Consider the following 6858-nt stretch of genomic DNA (forward strand, 5'->3'; position numbering starts at 1 on the left):
TGTGTTGGGATGATTGTCTCGTACTTGCAATGAAGCGTTGAAACGGCTCAGACTTTCTTGCCGATGGCATGACAGAAGTTGTGGTACAGTAAAAGCAAGGCTGGTGGCCCTTAGGTAGGGAGTACATACGCTGCCCCTCGTGTGGGCTGACCATTTGTCGTTGAGGGTTGTACTGTGAACTAGATGAAGGAGCCTTTTTTTCCAGGATTTAACTTAAAACCTGATCCAGCTTAGCCTTTTTTGGGACCAGGAACTTGCTCTTTTGAAACCGTGTATTGTGTGTGTTCTAATGTAAAACAGCGCAAGAAGCCAGGGGCGCTGGTCGTTGCCTTTCTAGGAACTCTGAACTTGTCAGGTCGTGAACTTTTTCAGTCCCTGTCCAATTTTTTTTTTACTTGATTTAGTATTTGAAGTTGACTACTTCACTTTGCATGGCTCTCTTTCCGCTGGGACTTCTATGGATGTAGACTGTATGTGTAATTTCCATTTTTTTTCCTGTCGTGCTAAGCAAATGTGTGTTATTTAAAAAAAAAAAAACAAAAACAAAACACTGGGCTGCTTAGATTCCTCCAGCTCTAGCAATGCTGTAAAGCTGAAACACCGTGACTGGAGGCATTGCTTGTGTTCACCCGCGCCCATCCACTGCAACAGAGCGAACCAGAAGGAATAACTCCAAGTTCAGTGAGCTGTACCGCATGTAAATCTTCTAGGACCACTGTGTCTGTCGAGCAGCTGGCGTTATTTGACAGTGCATATACCTACTGTAGCGAGTACTGCCTGTAACTTGAGTCTTCAGGGGCTGTTTGCATACGTGTGCTGTGCTTGCATACAAGAGAACGTGATCCGATACAGTTCAGAAACTCTTCTAGCTCAATACTGAGTAGCCGCTCCTCAGCGTGCAGGAGTTGCCAGTTAGCTTAAACGTTACCACGGCTGAGAGCCCAACATCCACGGACCCGCGGAGCGGGATGGAGCTGAGTCTGGGCAGTACTGGAGACCTGATTACTGTGCTTGAAATACCTAGCTTGTCCTTGGGTAGCATGTGCTATGTGCTGTCGAGAGCCCAACATCCACGGGCCGGGATGGAGCCGAGTCTGGGCAGTACTGGAGACCTGATTACTGTGCTTGAAATACCTAGCTTGTCCTTGGGTAGCATGTGCTGCTGTGTTTCTTTAATAGCTTTTTGGCAATGCAGGAGTGATTTCTTTTTTTTCTTTTGGTGGGGTTTTTTGTGTTACTACCTTGCTATACCAATGCTTTCAAGTAAGCTGCATACTGAAGTGTCTGCAGACTTTTCTGTTCAGTCTGCACATCATCGAATGATGTAGAAAAAAGTGGGACTAAGTTGGATGTGATCTTGTGTCCCTAGCGTGCTCAGCAGAGCAAGCTGTACCCTGTCCCTTGCCGCTGAAGGCTATGGCTTTCCTCACTTTTGGTAGCTGCAGCTGCTGACGGAAATGCCTGGCTGGGTTTTTTGACAGTCTTAGACATCTTCTTGCTATTCACAGCAGCACAACGGCTCTAGAGCTGTTCTTGTTCCCAGTTCTGATGTATGGTAGAAGGTCGGAAGCCTAAAGGAAGGACAGTGGGAAGTGCTTTGCCCAGTTCAAGACGGATTTCCTTGTGCCCTGAGCAGTCTTGCTGGGGAGAGCATGGCAGAAGACCTGAACGTGTGGGAGGTGCAGAAGAAAACTACTGCTCAAAGCAGTTAAAACTTGCTCATATGTCACCTTGCTCTAAAGAACCAGGATAACGTAACAAAACATCTCTGAACATGCTCAGCACTTCCACTCCAGATGGAGGAGCCCTTGGGCTAGGCTCCAGGCATGCCTGCTTGCCTGGGCAGAGCTTGGAAGCCACCTCCTGCAAGAATAAAAGCCCCATGGTATGTTTCAGTAGAAGGAAGGCTGTCCTCTTTAAATAACCTTGGGGCAGTTTTGCTCTCATCCCTTCAGCATTAGGGAAGCCTACCTCTGTCTCCTACAGATAGCTAGAAAAGAGTTTCTTCATCTCTCCCCTTCCATTCCTTGGCTCCTTTCTGTAGACTTAGAGCAAGTCTGTGATCAAAGTTGGAAATCTTAGTTGTTTTGGGGTTTGGCAGAAGCTGTTTCCTACAGGGAATGCACAGGGACAAGAAGTGCGTTGAGGGCACCTGATGGAAAGTTAAAGGCAGGAAAAAAACCTGCTGTCCAGCTTTCTGGATGCGTGGAGACCAACCCCTGCATGAGTAACAGCGATCAGAGGCTTTGGGAGGGATTCCTGCAGCCATTGCCTCGCTGCCCCTGCCCTCACCTGGAAGTGTCTGTGACTAGATCTATGCTAACACTACCTGTACTGTTGTAATGTGTTGCAATTTGATCACCATTAAATAATTCCCTTAAACTTACTGTGGCTTGATTGCTTTTTATTTTTGCTTTACTTGTGCCTTTTATCCCTTTTTTTTTTTGGCTCATTTTGTTTTCTTTCCTCTTGTGGCTCCTCTCCCTTCTCCCCGATGATCCAGTTCTGCACTGTCCTCTGCTCAGCCGTCTCCAGTCGCCTTCATCTTGTTGGTGTTTTTTTTTTTAACTTCTGCGAAGCCTGGCTGGCTCTCTGAACACGGGCCGTACTCTGTGGGCAATGTTGAGTAGCCTTGGTGGTCTTCTGCCTACTTCTTGACGTGGAAACGCATGTGCCCTCACCAAGCCCAGCGCTGTCCTCTTCCTGGCTGGAAGCTGTAATTAAATAGCAAGCTTGTTGGCGCTTTGATTTCATAGCGAGCTGCTGCTAACACCCGTGTCCTTGATTCGGTGGGCTCGCTGTTAGTTCCGTAAAGCTGGGATCAGCCCTGGTGCAAGAGCACAAGGCGTGTGTGGCATCGGAGGAAACCAGAGCCGTCTTGACTGTTCAGGGATTCCCACAACTCGTGACTTACCCTTGTGGCTTACTCTTCCTCCAATCTGGCATCCACAGGTTCTGTTTTATTGTTGTTTCTGCTTCTCAGCATCCCCCCCCTTTTCCTTCCCTGTGTTGAGAATGTTTAGGTTTTTTTGTTACGTAGTTAGGTCAAAGCATCTCAGGGTGAGTGGGGATCGGATGTATTTACAATTCTTGCCCTTTCACGAACAAATGTATTTATAATGAATACTCTTTTTGCGGATAAATCTCTCACTGAGTTGCTCTGCGAGAGATTTATCGGCAAATTTGTCTCGGCGAGTTGCTTAGCTGTATACACTTCCTTCTTGCCCCCATCCATGGGGAAAAGTTGTTCAGCTCTCATTGATGGAAGCTCTTGCTGGTCTGGAGCTTCTTGTAGGTAGTAGCTGGGTCCACTGAGCCTGCAAAGCAGATTCGGGATGGAATTGCAAAGGATTGGGTTGAAAGACCCAGGTCACAGAGTGTGGATGCAACTCGGCATTTTGAATTAAGCTGGGAACTTGCATTAGTTTGGTCACTGCAAGCACTAGCGTTAGTCCTCAGCTCTGCCCTGCCTTCCTGCGTAAGAGAAATCACGTTTATTGGCACTGGGTGTCCAGCTAGACCCTATTCTTTCTCCAGCAGGGATCAAAATAAAGGGCCTTTGTGAGAAGACAGGAACAGGATGGGCAGCTGTGATGCTTGATCTGCACTCGCTTCCAGCTGAAGAGCTTCCTGAGGGGAGGTGTGGGGTCTGTAACCTCTCTGGTTATCTTGAATAGACTTCTGTGAATGTGTCCTCTCTGCTCTTAACGTTTGTGCAATCTCTTACTGCTTATCCGTATTTGATCTTGGTAGCGCAAAGTAGTTCAGTGGTGATGGCAGGGTTTGGGGGAAGCAGGGCTTCTTGTAGGTGGTCAGCCAGGAACGGTCGGATAGAGGGAACTTGGATGACTTGGAATGGCATCACTGGTTAGAGCGGGTATTAAAACAGAATTGCTGTTAAACTTCTGCCCTAGAAAACTCTTTGGTGTATGATGCCCGTGTTAGAAAAGTATTTTTTTCTTAACTGAAGGTAAACACAGAGGGAGCAGCTTCCAAAGCCTGGTGGAGGGCGGTCTGTGCCGGGGTGCCCCTGCCCTCATCTGAGAGCCTGCTTTGCCTCACCACCTTTTCGGTCTTGACAAGAGTGAATTTACAGTCTGCAAAGACTGAAAATTTTGTAGGGCTTTTTTCTTGCTGGTCTTTGACATCTCTTTTTTCAGAAGACAACCTAGTTTGGGTTACTTGGGTGTGTTTGGGTTTTTTTTTAAATATTAAGTTATGTGACATCCTTCATAAGTCGGTACTGATAAGAGGGCCCAACAGACCAAGGGGAGCTGTGGGCCTGTGTACTCTCAGGCTGCTGTTACAAGATCAATGTGTAAAGCGTCATATCAGAGTTGTTGGGGAATACCCATCCCTGAAAGCAAAGTTTTGGAAGAGAGTATGACGCGGAGTAACGGGGACCGCATTACAAGGGGCCAAAGTCTTAAACTTGGACCAGCTCACGGAATGAGGGAAGGTGGCAGGGTGCGAAGCTGCGGTGCCAGCGGTCTGGCTACGGGCACGGTCTTCTGGGTCGTGCTGCAGGGGTTTGCCCGTCGTCTCAGCACTGGCTGCTGGGGGGGGTAAGCTCTTCCTCCAAGTGTGTTTTCCGAGTTCCTCTGATGCGAGATGATAGGCGTCCTGAAGCCACAAACACCGTACCTCTGATTTCCCTCTTCTCTGCCTACGCGGTCCCTGTGTCCAGCTGAAACAGTGTGGTCCTGCCCTCACCCAGCCCCAGCTGCTGGAGGTGGCTCAGGAGACAACTCCAGCTACAGCGAGCAGCGCCTTGCTCCCTGCTCTCGACGGTGGAGGAGGCATCTGGGCTGATCAGGCTGGGGGAAAGGAACGGAGCCGGCCTTGGGCCACCGCAGCTGGCAGCAAGATGGGAAAAAGTGCCAATGATAGTGTTCGGGGAGGGGGGGAGCATTAATTTCTTGGTCTGATGGAGCAAAGGGGAACCTGGAGTTACCATTGCAAAGGTTTCTGACCCCCTTTCCCTTAAACGAAATGTCTTTTGTGTCTAAATCCTCTCCTTGCTCACCTACTGAGGCAGCCCCAGTAGTAGCGGTTCTTGGGAGATGTGATTTCCCTGCCTTGTGTCTGCTCTCGAGCCAGCTTTTAGCAAGTTTTATTAAAACTTGTACAGCTTGGGAGCGTGACTTTTTTTTTTTCTTAATCTTGACCTAGAGCTTTGTGGATTGATGCAGCGATGCTGTCGGTGGCTGTTTGTGGGGTCTGTGTATGGCCAGTTCAAGGTGGGATTCAGTAATTCTGCATTTCTGCAGGGTGTCGTGCATGTCCCTCACTCCATGCTTGGGAGCAGTCCTGTCGACAGTCACGTTGAGCAGATGAATAACTCGGTGACGCCAGAGCTTCAGGAAAAACATCATTGTACCTCATGGCTTGGCCTTGGCTGTTGCATGGCTTCCTTACGTTGACCTCCCTCCTGCTCAGCTGCAGGAAAGGTGCTCTGAAATGTCTGATCCGCTATCCTCCTGTTAATTCTGTGCATGGCTTCCCTGATTTGCACACACCCCCCCTTTTTTTTTTTATCCCCCTTGGCTGACCCCTTGCGCAGGGTAACAGCTCAGATTTTCAGGAAAACAAGTGGAATTGAGCAGAGCAGTTGAAGATGCGCGAGCGGGGTGATGCAGGACGGTGTTCTGACGGCCTGCTCCTGGAGGTACTCAGGCTGTTTGCTGTAACTAAGCAGGTGCAAGGGGCAACTCGGCTGCAGAGATAAAGGTTGCGTGCACAGCCCAGACGTGGCACCTCGGTCCCTGGTGAGCTGTCGGCAGCGTGTGCTGCACGTTGATCTTGCTGAGTTAGTCACTGGGATTGACCCTCGTGGATTTATCACTTGTATAAAGCTCCGTGTAAGGTTTTTTTCCCTGTTGTAACCCTAAATACCAACGTAAAGTACTCGGTGTTTCAACTTGCAATCCCTTCATGGAAAATGCTGATGAAAAAGCTGTAGGAACTTCTCCAAGTCCACGCTGGATGCCTCACGGGAGGATAGGCTTTTGCCAAGCGGATTTTATTGGGTTCGTTGTGGGGTAACTGTTCAAATGCTGCCGTCTGAGATGACGTACAACAGGTAAGCATAGATACTCTGTATTTAAATGCTAAAATCTTTCCTCAAGTCAAATCTTGCTTCGGTTGAGTAACAACTCACAAATGACGTGTTGGCCTGTGTAAGGCACCCACCATGCAAACCATACTCCTTGTCCAGAGGCTTATTCATAAGACTTCCCCGTGTCAGTGCCTCCTCCAGAGAAGAGGTGGTCTTGGCTGGCTGGGAGTTGATGCAGCCCCAGCTCAGCCCCATCGAGGAGCGGATGGGGCAGACCTGGGAGCACCTCCCGCCGGCAGCGCCTTGAGCACATGCCTTGCGTGGAGATGACACGGGACGTTCCTCGGAGAGGTGTTGGTGAGGCCCCGTCAGTGCGAAGCTAAAGGGGCTTCGCTGTGAGACTTGAACCTCTCCTGCTTTGACAGGTTCCTTTCATGGAGTAGTGACGAGCTCCTGCCCCACCGGGGTGACTTGCATTGCCTTACCATGGACTGCATGAAATTCATAATCCTTCAGGCTGCTCGGCCCCACTTCTCCTTTCTATTGCTGTCTCCTTTCTCTTTTTCTCCTAGCAAACTTTACTTTCTGCCGGGCTGTGTTTGTCCCAGCCCTTGTCCAAGCCCTTGGTTGCATTAGCAGCATCGAGCATAGACATCCTCTTGGCCAAGCCCTTGGCTGGGTAACAGCAACGCTCCGGGCTGGCCGAGTGGCAAATGCAAACCGGAGGCCGTCACTCTGGTTGTAGCTGACGGAGCGCCTCTGGGTGCGGGGGGAAGGTGTGGAGCAGTGGCGGCAGGCAT

The sequence above is a fragment of the Aptenodytes forsteri genome, unplaced genomic scaffold, assembly GCF_000699145.1.
Source record: "Aptenodytes forsteri isolate BGI_AS27 unplaced genomic scaffold, ASM69914v1 Scaffold19, whole genome shotgun sequence".
In the NCBI taxonomy this organism is placed as follows: Eukaryota; Metazoa; Chordata; class Aves; order Sphenisciformes; family Spheniscidae; genus Aptenodytes; species Aptenodytes forsteri.